Source organism: Canis lupus, chromosome 22 (genome assembly GCF_011100685.1).
Source record: "Canis lupus familiaris isolate Mischka breed German Shepherd chromosome 22, alternate assembly UU_Cfam_GSD_1.0, whole genome shotgun sequence".
NCBI lineage: Eukaryota > Metazoa > Chordata > Mammalia > Carnivora > Canidae > Canis > Canis lupus.
In genome coordinates this window covers 55,386,788-55,406,901 of record NC_049243.1, presented here as the reverse complement: position 1 = coordinate 55,406,901, position 20,114 = coordinate 55,386,788, and the positions used below count along the sequence as shown (strand labels likewise).

Sequence of the window (20,114 nt, the reverse complement as noted above, 5' to 3'; positions counted from 1 at the left end):
CCTCCTGACCCCTGCTTTCTTCACTACCATTGTGTGCTGAGAGGAGACACGCATACTGTCACTGTGTTAATTTTAACTATCATGCCTAAGCACATTCTACATTTTACCCAAATTGCCCCCTCCAAGTGTTCATTTCTGATTCAAGCAATTCCCTTTTTGTTCCAACTACAGCACAGCGAATGTCCTTGGACATGTCTCCCCATGTGCATGTGAGTGCTGGAGATGGAATTGTGCTGGTTCACGGGACACGCACATACCCTCTTGTTCCCAGCGGGTCCCAGTGGTTGTGACATACTCATACCAACTCCAATGGAAGAGTTTCCATAAATCCTTCCCAGTACTCAATGGTCTTGGTCTTCCTTATTCTCTAAGAGCTCATCCCCTGGTTGTCCAGGTAAAAGGAGAGAGTAAGTAAGTGTTCAGAGCCCCGCAATTTCGTGTGGCAATGAGAGTGTGGCAGACCCTAGGAGCCAGCATAACACACTCTACCAAGACGATGACCAAGACACCTCAGCCTGAAAAGCTGTTATTTTACTGCATTTGCCACTTTTGTGCATTTTGGCCTACTGATGATTTAGCTGTTGTATGGTAAAGGCAATGATAAAACAGATTACCTTATATTTCAAAGCCCTTGGCAAAAGAAAATTCTATGTAGTCCATATTTGAATGCTTTCTAACAAGTCAACTACTTGATTATATATAGATAGTAGAACTAAAACCCAGCATGTCTAAAGGATTTACCCATGATCTCACAGGAAGGCTTCTTTTAAGAAAATAAATTTCAGTAAGGTTGAATAATTGACCAAGAAAGAGCGAAATAAAAGTAAATGGGGTTCCATCTCCTGACGTGTCCTTCTCATTCCCTGCCTCTCATTACTGTGGAGAAGAAGGTTTCTTTTCTGCCAGGGATTCTCTCCTACAGAGAGGGCAAAGCCTGGTTACAGAAGTTGCTAAATAAACACTGGTTGAACTGACAAGTCAAAAGGGAAGCCTATCAAAATCTCTGTATTGTATATATGTGTTTGAAACAGGTCTGCAGAAGATAGGCATACAGTGCCTAGTAGGGAGGCAGGTCCCTACCCTCTCTGCACTGGCTCTCCTGCCACTGCAGTCCCTACATGAGGGCTCTTAACTGCAGACTGACCTGAAGAAGGAGGAGGTCGAATAAAATGAACATTGCTGATAAACACATTTTACAGACAAATTTTATGTAATAAAAACAGGAAATGTGAGGTATAAACATCATTAGGGGCATAGGCAGATAGTTATTTATTTAAATTGGATGACAGATATCTTCACTAACATGTACAATACATCACAGGACAAATTATATTAGTTATATTTAAAGATTTTATTTATTTGTGAGGGAGAGAGAGCATGAGCAAGGTGCGTAAATGAGCAAGGGGAGAGCACGAGCAAGGGGAGAGGCAGAGGGAGAGGGAGAAGCAGGTGTGGGGCTTGATCCCAGGACCCTGGGATCATGACCTGAGCCAAAGACAGACGCTTAACTGGCTGAGCCACCCAGATGCCCCCAAATTATGTTCTTTTTTATCTAACTTGTGATAAAGATGTAGGGACAAATGTCTTTTTAATAACGGTACCAGGGGGATGAAATTCAGATCATTAAGCAAGAATTCTTCTGAAAGTTGGCTGCATAAAATTAAAAGGAGGTGATCCTGATAGGGATAGGTGATTAACTTTACTGCTTAAAGGCAATGTTTCTCAAATGAATTGCCAAGGCCTGAGAGTTTGCTCCATGAGTTTGAGTTGAGAATGCGTGCCTGCTTACTTTCAGAGAGGCAACATGCCATAAAAGGTAGCTATTTCATGAGATTTAGGAGAATAGGCTCACGTTGAAACCAAGAAATATGTAAGTGAATATCAAATTAACGAGCAATGAATAAACAGAGGAAGAGACTCCCTGGAAACCAGCCCCGCATGTGGCTCAGGGAACCAGACAGGGTTCGGTTAACACCTCCAGTCCTAACCCAACCAAAGAGACAATTCACTTTCTTCCCTCCTGTCGTTTCTATGGCCGTGATTCACTCAGATGGTGTCAGGGAGCAAATATTTGCACCACGGTTCTCAGTCAAAAGTCAAGTTCTGGAAGAGGAAACAAGGAATAACTTTCCCATATTTGGAGACAACCAATTTGGCAAGATGGTGCACCAGCTCTCACTCAGGGGAGCTCTGAGGTTTTCACTAATCTCACTTATTACTCATCTGAAGGCCAATGCCTCCACCTGCACAGGGTCCCCGGTACCTTGCTGGAACATTCTTTTACTATAGAGCATTTATGTGTCACATTAAAAGAATTTACCAAGCATTTTATAATCGTTATTTACTGTTCTTTATGGCAACATCTCAGCCCTACCCTTTAAACTTCAGGAAGCAGCTGCTCCTTCCACCTGGTTCCAACCTTCTCAAGGATCCTCTTGAAATCTTTGGCTGGGATACTGTTTAATCTTAAACAGAGTTCAGCTATAGAAGTTGCTGTGGTCAGAAAGCTGGGCAGATAATTTAGCTGTCTTTTGTACTTGTAGGGTGACAATGATAGGAGATTTGTGAGAGAAGAAAATGCCTTTAAAATGAAAGGTTGTGCCTTTGACTCTGGCAATTTGCCTTTGTTTAAAAACAAGTAAGATATTAAAAGTAAAACACACACACACACAGGTACAAGAAGTAAGCTGTTGATACTTATGTTTTCAAGCAATTTGTTGACTATAATATTGAAAAGCGTCAAGAACAGGACATATCAAAGGGATCAGAGCTACAAATAGAGATGCTTAACATAGTTTATGCATTTTACATCTAATTGTTTCCAGCATTTACCATGTATACCACATTCATGGTGCAAAATTTGTTAAAAATAGCACAGCACCAGTTGATTATTCAGTGTGGAAGGAATTCAATAAAATCAATGTCTTAGTTATGCTTGAAAATTATGTTGCAGGCCAGACCATGAAGGGAATTTATTAGGTTAATTTAAAATTTTGATTTTTAATTTATATATGAGAGAAGAAAACGTGGCTTCCAGCAAGCAGGAGGGGTAGTCTGTGGAGTGGAGCTCTGGGACAACTGGTTGGTACTTGAGTCATTTTAAGCCAGACTGGACCCACCTCCAGGAACAACCCCGGGGGAATGTCCTGCAGTGGCAATGAGTAAGACATCTCACTGCTATCTAAGACAGGTGAATCCCCTTCCAGCTCTGGGGCTATTTTGTGGGCTCCCCGTCCTCCCTCCTGTGTCTATCTTCTAACTGAAAAAGAAACTCTAGTGTGTACGTACTTTGTCAGTGCATAAGCTTCACGACACATGTACATCAGTTACTCGGGAAAATAGTATTTATAAAAAGAAAAAAAATATGCCAAGAAGAGTATGAGGTTGAAACAATAGATATTTCACGAAAACGTGTTAACTGCCAATCGATTTGAAGAGCTGTATCGAGAATACACCATTTCATTCACAGAAGAAAGCAGGAAGCCTACTGAAATTTGCTGGGCCTCCTCTCTTCCTAAATCCATAATGAAGGGAATACACAAAGATCATTAAATTCCTATATTAACGGCTTACGCAGAGAAGAATAATTCCATTTTTTCCATTCATTCGTGATTTTCACTTCATAAATTAATAGCTATTGGTACAGTAAAAACAGAAATGCTTGTTCATTTTTTCCCTGGTAAAACAATGTGGAACACTTTGAATGTCAAGTGGGACATTCAATGTCAAGTGAGAATCAGGTAGTTGAGTGGTCCCAGACCTGATTGAATGTGGCGTGAACAGTTTTTCCCAGGGTAAACACAACTTTCACCACTCAGGGGACCTTCCCCCCAGTTATCTTGTTATTGGTTTTAGCTTGAGAAACCACAGCTAGCTTATCTGCACTGTAATAATAGTGATATTATTCTGCTAAGACATCACAGTCTTCCCACAGAGTGAAAGCGGAGTGGACGTATTTATGCCATATACCTATAGGCTCCCAGACACTGGGCTTCCCCATCCCCAGAGTCAGAACGAGAGGCAGAGCCCATGAGTGTAGCTAGCACATTGTGTCTTATTCTAACAATGCTCCAACCCCCTGTGGAAAAAGTCAACTTACCTTGTCAAGAAGAAGGAGCCTCTATCTGCTCCAGTAAATGGCAGGGGTGTCCTTAAAAAAGAAAAAACAAAAACAAAAACAAAAAAAAAAAGAGAGAGAGAGAGGGAGGGGGGAAAAGTAAGGTAATCTTCATTAAAAATGTATTGGGTTCTAGCAGGATGGATTGCTTTGGTATCTTTAAGCTCAGAGATTTCAGTTGAAATGCTACAGTTTTCCCCCAGTGCCCGGAATGCTCAGGTTGGGGGTGAGCACAGCACAGCTGCACTCTCCCTCCCATGTTGGTTTTGGCGCCAGTGGCTGAGGGGCAGGAAGGTGACCTCACTACAGACCCAGCTCTCTGCCTCCCTGGAGTGATGCACCCTCTGGACACGGGCTGAATCCTAACATTTTGGTAGTGGGCAGTGTTCGCTGTTGTCGCATTGCTATTGTGCTTGACCTATTTGACCAAATGTTTTCCCTCAAATATCACAAATATCTGTTTTAAAATGTGTTTTTCCTGATGATAGGGACTCTAGGATTCCCACCAGCTCTGTTCCTTGGGGGAGACCAGGGCTTGGGGGAGGAAATGTGAATGAACTTGTCCTGCTCTTGGGGTTTTGGAGTTCATCAAAATCCAATCAGTTTCAGGAAGGTCTCTGCCTAGGGATGCACAGCCCTGGGCCCTGAGCCCCTCACCAGCATGGAGGTGACACCTTAGCCGATTTTTGTCCTACCACGCTCAGCCGGTTTTGATTTTTGTCCCTCTGTATCCTGTTCCTGGTTTGTGTCTCAACTCCGAGTCCTAGTTCCTGAATGCTGTTGTCCACACTGCTTCCCTTACCAAATGTGCGTGCATGTGCATGTGTGCGTGTGTGTATGCAACTCCCACTTTGAAAGACAGTGATTTTATTTATTTATTTATTTATTTATTTATTTATTTATTTAATTTATTTATTTATTTTTGGCCAGTCTAAAATGACGAAACTATATTCTCAGTCATGTGCAATATTATTTGTTGTAACATAAAAGGGGTTAGGGCATAGACTTCTGATGCGTTACTCGGAAAATTGCCTTCCTGGAGTCAGCCCTTGGATCAGTGAGTTCTGCAACGATGACTAGAAATCGCTCTGCTGTTGGAGGCTCAGGACCCAGTCCTCTCGTATCTTGTCTCCTCAGGCTCCATTCATCCCGTCAGTGACCTCAGCTGATCTTCTGCTCTGCTGGCCATTTATACGCTGCAGATGTCCAAAGTTATATCCTTAGCTCAGAACTCTCTTTGGAACTAAGTCTCATATATCCAATTGCCTGTGATCTCTTGACCTAAAAGTCTATGGGAAACTTTATTCTCAGCAAATCCAGCTTCTGATGTGCTTCTGCGATGAGCTCCACCGCAGATTTACTTGTCTTGGTTTGCTGATGGTGACTCCAGCCTTCCCTGGGCTCCAGCCAAAGGCTTGGTACCATCCTTGCCTCTTTTCTTTATCTCACACCCCACACTCAGACAGGGAGGGGAGACCCCTGACGGCCTCCTGCCCCTGGGGCTCTCAGCTGGATGACTAGAATGGACTCCCCTGGCCTGCTGCTTCTGTCCTTACCCCGTCCCATCTCATCGCAGCCCCACTCTTCCCTTTAAAACACGGCCAGCTTGTGCCATGCCTCTGCTCACACCCCTGAATTGCTCTCCACTTGAGTTAGAGAAGAAGAGGGGGGCGTCTAGAACGGATATAATCAGGAAGGGCCCCGGTAGTATTTAATTCATTGCTCCCAGTTTGCAGATGATGGAGCCTTCCTTGGGTCAGGCAGCAGCTGTTTCCCCTAACAACCCTTTCCAAGGCCTCATGCAAATGGTAATAGTGTGGGGGTGGCTGGGCAACCTCTCTCAGGTTTTCCCACCTCTGAGCCTTCGTGCAGACTGTTCCTTCTTCTTAGACACCCTTCCTTCTCTTTTCACTAGCCAACTTTTTTCACCTAGCCTTTTTCCTTCAGGCCCGCATGTTCAGGCCACCTCCTCAGGGTCCTCCCCAAGCCTCTCTCTCTCCTGCAGACCGGCTTCCTCTGCTCAGTGCCCCTGGGGCTCTCTACTTTCTCATCAGACTGGCTTTTGCAGTCTTTCTTCCGACCAGTCTGTAAATCCCTCAGGGCAAGGAGTACCTTCATCCTGTTCCCAGCTAGAGCCCCAACACCCAGCAGCAGAGGAATGTTTGTGGGATGGGTGACTGTCCACCACACCCTAACCCAGGTCAGATTAGCAATTATCCTGACAGAAAACTGGGATCTGGCATTGGCAGAGCTCTGATTCTCAGCCAGGCTGTCTCCCTGTCCCTCATCACACCTAGTGCCTTTTATTCACAGAGTGACACGTTGGAAATATTTTAGAGAAGAGAAAGAAAGAGTCTAAAAATTTGAGTCCCCTCATTTTATGTAACTATTAATTTGGCATAGATTGAGAGCTTGGAGGGCAAGAAAATTGCATAAGACTTTTCACTGCTTATAAAGAGCTCAGAGTCTGGTTGGGAGGAAAGGTAGTAAAAATTATTTAAAATATTAGAACCAGTGGAACCAGAGAGAAGTGTTACTGTGACCATGGCAGCCCTGTGCCTGGGTATGGAAGGTTCCAGGACTGTCTGAAAGAGTGATTTTGGCACATAAGTAGGCTAAGGCAATATACCTAGAGTGGGGCTCACCAGCTATGGCCTGGGGGCCCAGTCTGGCCCACTGCTTGTTTTTGTGTGGCCTGGGAGCTAAAAATGGTTTTTACATATTTAGATGGTAGGGAAAAAATAAATAATATCTTATGACACATGTACAAAATTATATGAAATTCAAATTTTAGTGTCTGTAAATAAAGTTTTATTGGAACACAGCCATGCTCATGCAACTCATGGACCATGGCAGAAAGTTGCAGCTACAATTATATTTAAAAAGCTGAAAATATTCACTATTTGCCCCTTTACAGAAGAAAATGCTGACCCAGAATTAGAGGAAACAGCACATGTAAAGCCTTTTCTGCAAGGTGGTGTTTAGCTTGGTGGGAGTGTGGAGGGGAGGTGCATGAGAAAGGGAGAAAAAAATAGGTGTGTATATGTCTATATGAGTGTGTGTGCATGTGTGTGAGTGTGTATATGTGTGTGGCAGTAAAGGGATGTGAATGTGTGGAAGGGAGAAGGCTATGTCAGGGGGCGAGATTTGAAAGCCAGGCAGGGCACAGATTTTGCACACCTCACTCAAATTCCAGCCTCTTGTCCAGGCAGAGGGGAACTAATACAGAGATTTAGGCAAGAGAGTGATGGGCTCCAACTTACCCGTTAGTGAGCTAGCCTTTTGGTGGTTTGGTCTGTGTAGGGAGGCTCGGTAGGTAGAGATCAGGAGACTGCAGCACCCTTGGTAATGGGTCCTGACGTTGTCATTGAAATATCCCATTTTTTATGTCACCACCAAAACTGCACTCAACCTGTAGCACTTACTTTTTCACTCCTCTAACCTTTTAAGAAATCCTTTAGAAATGATTATCTTTGTTATGGTGATGACTTTACTCTTATTAGGAGGACTTATATGAAGTCTTTTAGAGTTTTCATGGAGAAAACGCTGCATTTAAGTTACAATACAGTGGTGATTCACAATCTTTTTGTTTTTTGTTTCTTATTTCTAGAGAAATTTGCCAAGAGTATCCCTAGCCCATTATCCTGGAAAAATTTCTCTGCATCTTCCCCTCAAGGATTCCTTAGACTTCAAAGAAGACTACTAGCAGATAGCTGGCAGGAGGAATAGGCCCCAGATGGAGATGTTATCAGCATCCACGTGTGCACACCTCTGGAAATGTTCACATTTTAAAATTGCGGAGTTAGCACGCTACGGTCACCTTTTGGGGCCCTGTTTGAGGTATATAGTTTAACTATTAATTTTGTACTTCAAAGAGAGTGCAATTCATGAATGCAGCTGCAGAGAATTTAAAATATTATCCCCACTATTGTGGTCTCCCCCAGTTTTGTCTTTAAAATATGAAAGATCGAATATAAACCTCTGGGTATGAATATTTAGGGTGGCAGTGTTTCTAAAACAGAAGACTGTCTCCGCCACATTTCTTCAAAGAACAGCTTTCCCTTTGCTTTCCGATGATATTTGTAAGGTTTGACTTCGCTGTCACTCAAGGAAGGAGGTGTTCATGTTGGTGAGGGGAAGATGCTTTACAAACATCAGTGCCTTTGAGGGATTGAAAATGTGGAACAAATCATATTATAGATTCTCTTTAACATATGAGTTTCACTGGGGGGGAGGAAATGAAAGTTCAAGTTTTAAAATATTCTTTATTTGTTTTTGCTAATAATTTGCTCTTCATTTATCTTTTACTTGCTTCAAAAAATGACAGTTATTAATGCCAGAATATCAACTGGAAAAATGTTAAAAACCATCTTCAAGAAAAAAGTCATGTATCCTATATAGAAACATTCTATAAGTAATGTAAGTGGTGACATCCTATTGTGTTTGTTAGCATCAAATGATGAATTATAATTACTGCTCTGGTTAATTCACTGATATCTTCTAAACATGTCTCTGAGGGGTTCAAAAACCTGATATACTTTGTCATCATAATCTGTAAAATACTGTACTTCTCATGTGCCTTGGTGTTGTCAGTTGTCGAGTGTTTTTGTTTGTCTTGTTGTTTTTAAAATGTATTTATTTTAGAGAGAGAGAGAGAGAGGGAGAGAGAGGAAGGGATGGGAAGAGGGAGAGAGACACAGAGAATCTCAAGCAGATTCCTCACCAAACGCGAAGCCTGACATAGGGCTTATTCCCAGGGTCCTGAGATTACGACCTAGGCCAAAACCAAGAGTCAAATGCTTAACTGACTGAGCCACCCAGGGCACCAGTTGTATGGTTTTATACATAATGTTAGTTACTTCTTACCTGGGTATAAAGGAGTAATGTGGTCACCTGCCCTTGAATAATAACAAGATAGTTGGAAGACACATAGGAAATAATGGTAAAAGTACATCATATTTTGATACTGTTTAAAATTTATATTGATAATAATTATGACTTAGGAATAAATCTGAAATGATGAGCTATAAAATGTTAGTAAATTTAACAGTTAAAACTTTGGGTTGTACATTACAGAAAATCTAATTCAAATTGGCTTAAGCCAAAAGGATCGATCCACTGCCTAAGTTAACTCAACTTTGCAGTCATAGCAGGATGCAGGGGCTCAAAAGATACAGTTAGGTTTCAGCTTTTTTTTCCATCCTGATTTCACTTCTGTGGTCACAAGATGGTGACCAGAAGATTCCACATCATGTCACGTGGCTGGCTTCTATCTCTTCCTGAGGGGGAAGAGCAAGAGTCTCCTCAGCACATCAATCATAACTCTCATTGCCTGTCATCACCTCTGGTGAGCAAAAGCCAACTACTGATAGTATAGGCTTGGCCACACTGTCCTTGATAATCTTGAAGCAAGTGGACTGGAGAGAGTGGAGAAGGTGGATACCTAGGGGGAAATCTGGTGCAGTTACTGGAAGATTTGTTGGGTGTTTACTATAGTATGTCCTTAAATGGAGATCTTTGTCCAGGCTCCTGGTGGCTCAGTTGGTTGAGCGACCACCTCTTGATTTCAGCTCAGATTGTGATCTCAGGGTTCTGGAATCCAGCCCCATGTTGTCAGGCTCCGTGCTCAGCAGGAAGTTTGCTTGAGTCTTTCAAGAGAATCTAAAGGTGAGAGGGACAGAGGGGAGAGAGTGATGAGATTAGGACATTATCCTTAGAGGAGGTTAGTTTTTGGTGTCTGTCTCCTCTGTTCCAAAGAGAAGGACTTAGAGTTTGTCCCCCCCTTTCTGCTTATGGGGTGAAACTCAGAAACACTGAGGACAGGTGTTGAAGACCGCAGAAATGCAGGAGGTGAGAACCTGCGGCTACTGTTCTGGAGGTAAGTGAGGAGCTTGGGGCCGACACCAGAGTGGTTATCCCCATGCTCAAAGGGACTCTCACTTGGTTTTTAGGTTGTGTTGTCTCCATCTTGAAATTCCCAATTTTTGAACAGGAGTCCCTACATTTTCCTTTAACGCTGGACCCTGCAAATTACGTAGTTGATCGTGAGAAGGGCCACAGCTACACTGGGAGCTACAGGACCAGAAGTAAGCCACGAGAAGGAACTGTTGCAGAAAGTTTGGAATTTTAACAGATACACCGATTTCAGCATTTAAATGACTGAAATTAGATTCCTTTTATTATTAAAATGACTGCAGGACTTTCCATGTCTGAGAATGATCATAAACACCAGGCAACCTGCTTGAGATGCTACCCAAGGGTTGGTAGCTGTCCACAAAGAAGGGTTTTGAGTGGGCAAGAGGAACAAGTGGGCTATTTTCTCGTGTCCAGTAGAATCCTGCCCTTTCAGTCCAGCAATGGTGGCTGCAGATGAATTTTTGTAAATTCCCGTAGTAAATTTACACAGAAGGTAGATGTCTCGACCTTGTTTTTGAAATGATAAAACACAACTTGAAAAAGCATTTAAATACAAAATTTTTATTAATACCATAAAATAAATTGTTAATATTAGAAACATGTTTTATGAAGATGTGGCCTCCAAAAAAGTCCATGTATGGTCATCAGTGGGCTTTGGTAATAAAGCAAAACCCACCACTCAAACTACAGCAATCCCTCCATTTGGAGAGAATTGACTCTTCGTTGTGGTAGCTTATCCTATCAGAGTCATACTCTGTTGTTAAAGAGAGGAAATTAGATGTACTAACCAGAGAGTCACTCAAAGTACATTAAGGTCGAGACAGAAGCTAATGATAAGGAAATTCACAACCAAAGCCGACTTTCCTCCATGGATTCAAAGAGACATCTGAGGGAAGTGGAGAGGAAGACATCCTGTTGTGCCAGGTATTGGAAGTCAGCCTTAACTATACATTTCCTTGTTTTCATTAGCTTGGGTTACAAACTGAGCATTTTTTGAATGCCCCTTTGGAAAGCGAACTTCCTCTGTTTTTCTTACAAGTTCCAGGGTGAGTAAAAGACCTTCTGTAATCAGTAATCACTCATTTTATTTCTATTTTATGTAAGTTCACAATGAAAGACAAACTTCTTCATTATCATAATTACCTATCTTGTCCTGTGGAACAATGCTTTCTTTGTGCAACAAAACATTCTTCTAAGGATTTGGTAAAACTGGTTTTGCAGGTTTTCCTCTAGAGCAGAAACCAATCCAAACCAGCTGGGGGGATGGACTCCGGTATTTATTTTCACATATGGGCAGGTAAATATTAAATATGAGACCAGCAAACGTTTCCCCCTTCCCTTTTTTTTGAACACTCGAAGATAGCACAAAATTAGTGTTTGAGAATAAAACAAAAAGACCTCGAGCATTTTGTCATCACTCAAGACAGAGAAGCAGTGCTGGGAATCTGAGGCCAGGCCACTGTCCAGAGTACAGCCTGCATCCAGCACCGCTGCCTCACCTGCTTCATGGCAGCCTTGAAGTCTACCTGTGGCCAAGGGGGCTTGAAGTTTTGGCTCTATTTTTCTAAAAACAACAACAAGAAACCCACCAAATGACTCAAAAATTAGTGTGTGAATATTACTGAATTCATTTGTTGACTAAACACTGAAATTACATGGTTTATTTTTTTAATGACCCAAGTGAGTCTGTAGTTTCATGCCGTTCTGCCTTCCCTGACGTCAGTGAAATTGAGAAAGAAAGACATGCCAGGCTATAATAGCCCACCTTCAAAATTATAGTCTTGACTATTAAGATGAAGAAAGAAAGGACAGTTAGGTCAAAGTTTAAGATAAATTCCTCAGCTTTTAACAACATGAAAGTGACGTTGGATCAACATTATTAAATGCTAGTGTAACCCTCATTCCTGACGCCTCTTCGTGGAAGCAATCACTCCAGGCTGTCAGTTCTCTGTAGCAACATGCTTAGAGAAAACTTCGTTTCTATGCCAAGAATAAAATCCTAGCTCCCAAATATTTGCATAAGTAAACATTTTCAAATTCATATTCCACATACATGGTGAACTTCTTGGTGTTTGTAAATGTTTTTGTGATTAGTCTTCAAGTTTTTGTTGGACAGATGTGTGAAACCCACAATTGGAAGTGGGGTGTCGGGAAATAAAAATAAGGAGAATTTTATCCATTATTAGCACTTCAAATTATGTTTGGCTCATAAGGCCAGATTAGGAAAAATGTAAGATCTCAGACACAAGAATTTAGAATTTTAATTTTACCTGTCCTCAGTTTCATACCCCATATTTTCAAGGATCATCTAATCTGGCAGCAGCAGAGAGTAACTGGCTAAGACAAAAGATGAAAGATTCACCATCCCAGTGCGTCATAATGATTTCTTTTTTCTCTCCAGTTTAGCCAGCCTTAACTAGGCTTGTTTATATGACATCCCGTCTAAGATATCATAGTGAATGTGTACGTGGTGAATTAAAGTAACGGTATATAAGTAGATCTAATTATGCCCAATTCATCCTTATAAAAATCCTACTTCTAGATATTGGGGGAACAAAAGAGCTTTCTAACAAGGTATGGTTTGCCTGTTGCAAAATAGAAGATTATACTTTAATTCTATATTACTTTAGTGCATGTGAATTTCACTGCACAAATAATTTATAGAAGACTTACCTGAATAATTTCTTGAATAGGAGTCATGAATATCGGTCATTTCAAAGATTGAATTGTTTCCCGTGATCCCAAAGAGAGCAACTAGTATACATTCCCCGTTCCTTTGTCCAATGTTATTTTTGGGTTCCTCTGTACATAAAACCCCTTAATTTAGTGACTTAAGATATAATTGAGCTTTAGTGCTTCTAACCTGATCCATTGGGTCTTTCAGAGAAATTGTGTTGGTACGAGGGAAGGATCAAGCAGGTTAGTACTCATGTCACTAATTCTTCCACTGAACATTCTTCAAAAAAATTTCCCCTCGACAGGAAAAAAAATGTTCTTTCTGCCTCTGTCATTCTGCAGTGTGTTTTGTGAGACATGGCTTATTTGTTCTTTCATCAAGTATTTATCGAGCATTTGCTCTGTGCCAGGTATTTTGCTAGAGATAGAAACTCAAAGAAAGATAATACACGCCCCCCGAAAGAGCACATAATACACTTTTGTGGGCTAATATGCGTCATATTTATGCACTGTTATGCATACTTTTAAGTATGAAATGGTCTGATATTTTTGTAAAGAAGTCTCCTGACTTTATGGTTTGCTTTTGCACACTTGCTAAAGTGGTTATTGTCAGGTAAGTCACCAGTGTTGACGTCTAATGGTACAGTGCTAATGGTATGAGGTGGTGGTTCTAGAATCAGGCTTCAGTGTGAATGATAAAGACATAACTGTTATCATTTGATGAGTAACAAGGTATTAGATGGAGAAAAAGGGGACAGAAAAAGTGAGGTGTACAGAAACCCTGAACAATCAAGGTGGTGTCTGAAAGGGATGCAATTGTATTTTAAGGCAACTGAAACCATTATTGGTCATCAGCAGAGAAAATAAATTGGTACCCTCATTTTTTAATATATCTCCTAAAAATCAATCAGCACTTACTGACACCTGTCAACCCTTTCACATTTTCTTATATGAGGAGTAAGTTTCAAGCTTGGTGGGTAGCTATTGATTTTGCGTCTTTGAAAATGAAAGTTTAGATTGGTGTGTTGGGGATCAGCATTGAGAGGCACAGGAGATGGTTGGTTCTATATTCAGAAGAAAGCCCTGCACTTCAGGGCAGAAGTGTGGGTCTCCTTCAGAATGAGAGGCCATTACTTGGCACATTTCTGTGTATGGTTGTCTGGATACCCCAACCACTTTAAATGGAACCATTAGAATCTGTGATGTTTAGGAGTGTGGTTTCAGAGGAGATAACAGTTGTCTCAGGAATATAATACAAACCCCCACACACCCCCAAATTAAGCTCTTTTGGGAAATAATTACAGTAGTATCCCCCATCTTTATTGAGATCTTATAATGGCCGGGTATTAAAAGTAGAGGCTTTACAAACAGTATTTGAGCCTTTAAACCAGCATGTATGGATGGTATTATTATTCTTATTTTCCCAGTTTTGAATCTGAGTTGCAGAGAGCTCAATAGTTTGTCTAAGACTCCACAACTTCAAAGTGTCAGATCTGTTGATAAAATCAAGTTGTGCCCCTAAAACCTTGGTTTTCACCATCATTCCACATTACCAATGATGAAATGGACTTTATGCCATAAACTACATGGCTAGGCATTTTTGGACAGCATTCTCCATTTCTGATACTTTCTCGTGTTCCAAATAAACCTCAGTACTAACTGTAAAGCATTGAAAGGCTGTGGATGGGCTCAGCAGCCCTGGTAATGGAAGGACACAGGGTGTCTTGATTCATGGGGTGATCATTATTCATGGTTGCACTTAAGAGATTCTGGTTGACTCGTATCTAGGAAATGTGGTAGCAAATAGAGGGTAGACCAATTTGTTTATCATGGAACCATTGGTCCAGAAGGGCAGCTGTGAGAGCAAAGGTGGAAGTTCTGAGCAAAGCTTTTAGCTGTTTATTTGCTGCTCTGATACCTTTGTCAAATGCTCTGTCCTGAGCGGATGACTTCTTGATAACTCGTGAACTACTGTAAAATGCTTTTGAGCCAGAGATCAAAGTTGCTGGGTCAGAACTGGTGATATTGCTGGTACATTTAAAGTTATAAACATTTTTATTTTTGATACTGTTGTTCTTCCCTGATATTGCAAGGACTTAGTTTTATCACAGTTGCCTTCGGATGATGTTTACTATGGATTGATATATTAGCTATTCAGTTTTACTGTCACATAAAAATTCCCATTTACTCAAGAGAGAGACTGTATATAAATCAGAAGTGAATAAAATAATGGCTTTAGTGGATGTAATTTATTAGTATTATGACTTTAATTAACTTGTTCATAATAATGAATATGTGAATTACCCATGACTTCACCTGACAGAGAGATTAGTTAGTGTTTGTTCACCTTGAGCTTTTTCAGTGTTAGGGCAAGAATGACAATTCAGTGAACCCAAGTATTTCCATAGTCATGAAAAAACAAAGTTACACACAAAATAGTTTTCAATTAAGTTTCCTCATGATGTACAAGAGAATATTATAACCTATTACATGGCCAGTAGTCTGACTTTTTTTTATCCAAGTTCTATTGAGATATATTTTAAATATAGTAAGATTCATTCATTTTAGGAAAACGTGTGCAGTTTGAGAAATTTTGGTAATCGATACAAGATTTTGGTAACCACCGCTGCTTGTACATTTTATGTGCAAATGCCTTAAACACTTTCGTTATCCTAAAAAGTTTCTCATTCCTGCAGCCATGAGGAACTACTGATGTGCATTGATGCGCTTCCCATCACTACTGTTTTCATTTTTCTATAATTTCATATAAATGGAATTATATGATATGTAGCCTATATTCATCAGGGTTCTCCAGAGAAATAGAAGATTACACATGTGTATATGTAATATACTTAATATAGAGGTAATACATATATATGATGTATATATATGGAGAGAGAAGAGAAAAAACATTAATGTTATTTTAAGGAATGGAGTCATTTGTTATGGGGGTTGACAAGTCCGAAATTTGCAATGCAGGCCAGCAGGCTGGAAGTTCTGACAAAAGTTGGAAGAGTTGATGCCTCATAAGTCCAAAGGCAGCCTGGAGGCAGGGTTCTTTCCTTTTTTGAGGGGGTTCAGTCTTTTCTCTGAAGGCCTTCAACTGATTGGATGAGGCCCATTCTTATTATGGAGGGTAATCTGCTTTATTCAAAGCATTAATCACATCTGATTTAAGTCTTAATCACATCTAAAAAATGCATTCACAGTACCATAAGGATGGTATTTGACAAAACAACTGAGTACCAGAGCCTAACTAAATTGATTTATAAAATTAATCATCACACAGCTTTTTGTGTTTGTTTCACTCAAGCATAATGTCTACAAGATTAATCCATGCTATTGCATGTATGAACACTTTATTCTTTAAATTGTTCAGTTGTATTCCATAGAATGAATATACCACAATGATCTATCCATTTGCCAGTTGATGAACCTTTGTATGTTGGGTTTTTGTCTCAGATGAGAAATACTGCTATAAACTATGACAATTCAATGGCTTTTAATATGGCTTTTTGAGTCCCATCAAAATGCAATCCATTTTACTCTGCATATTGCGGTATAGAAATGGCCAATGTTTACACTGCCCTTCAGGACTTAGCCTTTAATTTTTGCCTTTAATTTCTACCTTGTAATTTTCTAATAAGAAAAATGTAAAAGAGTCATTTATGTACATGATTTTACATAAGCTATTTCATTTAATCTTTAGGGCAATTCCGTGATTAAATATATTTAGCTCCATTTTGCAGATGAAATAAATGGAAACATAGGGATATGTAGGGACTCGCCTAAGATGACGATAGTAGGAAGTTACAGAGCTGGAATTCAGAGCAGGATGTTCTGATTCCAAGCCCAGTTAACTTTGTTTGCTGGTAATAGCCAAGGGTGGGCCCAGAAAGTGATAAAATTGCAATAAAGCATTGGAAAGAGGTGTGGTCAAAGCTCAATCAACTTAAAGAATTACTTTCCCTGATTCAGAAAGAACATAAAGGCTTCACTAATCATGCCAAGTTTGGGGACTGGAAAAATCCAGTGAGTGTTATGACAACGAATTGGAAGGGTTGCTTGCCCATAGATGGCACAATTTGTCTCTTTGCTCAGGATCACTTTGTGCTTTCTTGAACTGATACAAATAAATCATGAGAAGATATGGTGGCAATTCAGGTAGGGCACTTAATGTTTTCCCTTGGCCCTGGAGTTGCTCTCAGATGATCTGCTGAAAGGTTCCTTACCCTTGACATTACTGCAGCCCACTGTCCTTCACCAGAGATTCTTTCTTCTTAATACAGGAGGAGTTCCTTAGTGTTGCTGTGATCAGTTCAGTGGGTAAAAACTTGGGGCAGACATCATTTCGTGTCCCAAGATAATTCAGTAGTGGCATAATTCCATTTCATGACTTGGAAATTCAGATTACTCATTCATTCAGAAATACTTATGGAGCATCTGCTAAAAAGCAATGCTATTATTAGAAGCATCTATTGCTTATTTAGCTATTACTTTGTAAGTTAACTTTTGATGCGCTTAATATTTTATAGAATTGAAACTAATTAATATATGATATAAATAATTTGTGCTCACTTTGACAGATGTTCTGTGCACTGTATTCTAGGCTTAAATCTCCTCTAAAGTAGCTGTGGATCTCTCTTATACAAATCAAGAAAAATGAAGCTCACTGAGATTAAATATTTTGCTCCAAATGACACAGCTCATAAATGATTGAATCACAATTAGAACTTAAGTCTGTCTGACTTTAATCTGTCTGCCCTTTAATCCAGGGGTCACCCAGTTTTTTCTGTAAAGAGCCGGGAAGTGAATATTTTAAGCGTTGTAGGCTTGAGACAAAGTTGAGGATGGTATATAGATAGTGGTGGAGTATATTATCTGTCAAGACTACTTAGCTCTGTGAATGTAGCATGAAAATAGTCATATATAATATATGAGCTAATGGTGCAGCTGTGTTCTAATAAAACTTTATATATTAAAATAGCTGGATTTGACCTGTACACTAAGGTTTGCCAAAATCTCCTCTAAACCGTGCTCTGTTGTTGCTTTTATTTGCAGGGAGAGAAGATCTATGTTAGTTTTAGGTTTTTAGATAGGTAAGGGTTTTAACCTAATGGTTCATTTAGAATGATTAAATGCCATTCAATATAATTTCATTTAGTCCTTCCTGTTTACAGAAGTGCAAGAAAATGGGAAAATTGTCACCTTAGACAATGCTAGTAGATGTAAGAACTCAGAACATTGAGTTACCTGAATAGAGGGTTGCTTAACACACACACGCACACACACACACACACACACACACACACACACACACACAAAGCTGTATGATGTGATAATCTTCAATTGCCTAAAAAAGGAAATAGTTCAGTCCCTGTCTGTATAAATTGCTGGTTTATGTTCTTATTCTGTGAACAGCACACCACGCCAATTGTATCAGTTTCCTATGGCTGCTGTAACAAACTACTTCATTTTTACTTTTTATTCTTTTTAAAGATTTTATTTATTTATTCATGAGAGACACACGGAGAGAGGCAGAGACACAGGCAGAGGGAGAAGCAGGATCCCACAGGGACTCTGATGCAGGACTCAGTCCCAGGACCCTGGGATCATAACCCAAGCCAAAGTCAGACACTCAACCACTGAGCCACTCATGCACACCAAAAACAAACTATTTCGAACAGTGGCTTCAAAGATATAACTTTACTCTCCTATGATATGGAGATCTGAGGTCTCAAGCCTAAAATTGAGTTGTCTACGGGGCTGTGTTCTTTTGGAAGCTCAAAAGGGCAAACCACTTCCGTACTGTTTGCTTCACATGGTGCCCACCTCCCTACGACAATAGGCACCCCCCTTCTCATCAGTCTGGCCTCTACTTATATTGTCACGTCCCCTCTGACTGTGACCATCTGCTTCCCTCTTATTAAAATCCTTGTGATAACATTGGTCCCACCTGGATCATCCAGGATCATCTCTGCCTCTCAGGATCCTTCTTGTAATTTCATCTGTAAAGACCTTTTGTCATGGAAGGGTCATATATTCACAGGCCTTGTGGATTAGGGAGTCTTTGCGGGCGCATGGTTCTGTCTACCACATCAGTGATGCTGGGCAGTGGGGGTGGGGAGACCCTCTAAGCAGACCATGTTCCAACAGAGGCATGTAACACCTTCCAGTTTCTGAAAGCCTGCTTAGTAAGAAGTCATGTCAACTGAGGTCTGTAATTTTTCACAAGACAAAATTATAAGCATTTCTGCGGCCTCCTCACCATGCCCCTGCTGAGCGTGTATGACGTGACAGCCACACTGACTTCTTCTGAGTTCACTAGTTTATCAGTATGCTGGCATTCTCCTTGTCTCTTTTAGCCAAGCAATTTGTACCATTCAAAATGGAGCTATTGTTAAGGAAATGATTTAAAGATGATTCACATGTTGATGGTATTTAGCACCTACTGAAAGGATTTGTTAAATTTTCTCCTTTGCTGGGTTGCATGGAAATATGTAAAAGCTCCCTTTTAAGAGGATTTATATAAAAATGCCCCATGTTACTGTGGCTGTAAAACCAAACTTCGCGGGCGTTATTTGTTCACCCTTATAATTGTTGAGTAACACTGCATTGCTGGTGTATAGATTGGTCTTGCAGAATTTTGTGAAGAACACAAGGTGATGATTTTCTCACCATGAAAAGCAGCCATTGGGTGATGCTAGCCTGGTCTACACCAGGGGACATAAAAGCAAACAGAATGATATTCTTTGCACAGGGTCATTTAGATGAAGGGAAAGCAGAGTGATGAGCCAAACTGATTCCAAAGGCTTCCTAGGAGAAATTCTAGTGACTCTGGTGTAAAACCATCTCTACTAGTGTTCTCTTTAGCTCTGAAAAGATGGCGTAAGCATCTCACTACCAAGCGGAGAGAACCAAAGAGGACAGTAATGATCGCAGTACTCTATATCATAATGTAGAAATTGCTTCTGTGAAACACGCTGGCTGGACGGAGATTAGTAGGGAGGTTGGAGCTCATTCTCACCGTTGGATCCGAGAGCCAGATTGCTTTCCCAAATAGGTTACAATACTATCTCGTGGCTCTGTCTTTGGCTGCAGAAAGTGTGAATAATGGAATTCTATTTTCAAAAGCATCGGGCTCCAGATATTTCCATGTGTGGTTAATCGCTGGCAGTAATACCTAGGCTGATGAGTAATTTTCTAACTTTAAAATTCCTTCACAGAAGGATATTCCCCAACTTAAGCACCAGGAAGCAGGATTTAAGTTAGATTTAAGAGCTGGCTGATGGAAAGGGTTATTAAATACTGAAACCAGTTATTGAAGGAGATGGTGAAGTCTTCTCTGGAGGTCTTTAATAATGGTTTAGGTGTTGTCTTGCCTGAAGGCAGAGGATATTTTTAA

The 20,114-nt window shown here is 40.4% G+C and overlaps 1 long non-coding RNA gene across 4 annotated transcripts in view; it reads left to right on the top strand.

Annotated features, from left to right (window-relative positions):
• Nucleotides 1–9,728: 9,728 nt before the first annotated feature.
• LOC111091707 overlaps nucleotides 9,729–20,114 on the top strand; it is a 158,702-nt gene continuing 148,316 nt past the window's right edge. For 3 of the 4 annotated variants that reach the window (XR_005376563.1, XR_005376562.1, XR_005376564.1), the window contains exon 1: nucleotides 9,735–9,995. This is a non-coding gene — a long non-coding RNA (uncharacterized LOC111091707). Of the gene's footprint in view, nucleotides 9,996–20,114 lie in introns of all 4 variants that reach the window. The other variant, XR_005376568.1, reaches the window with a different exon arrangement.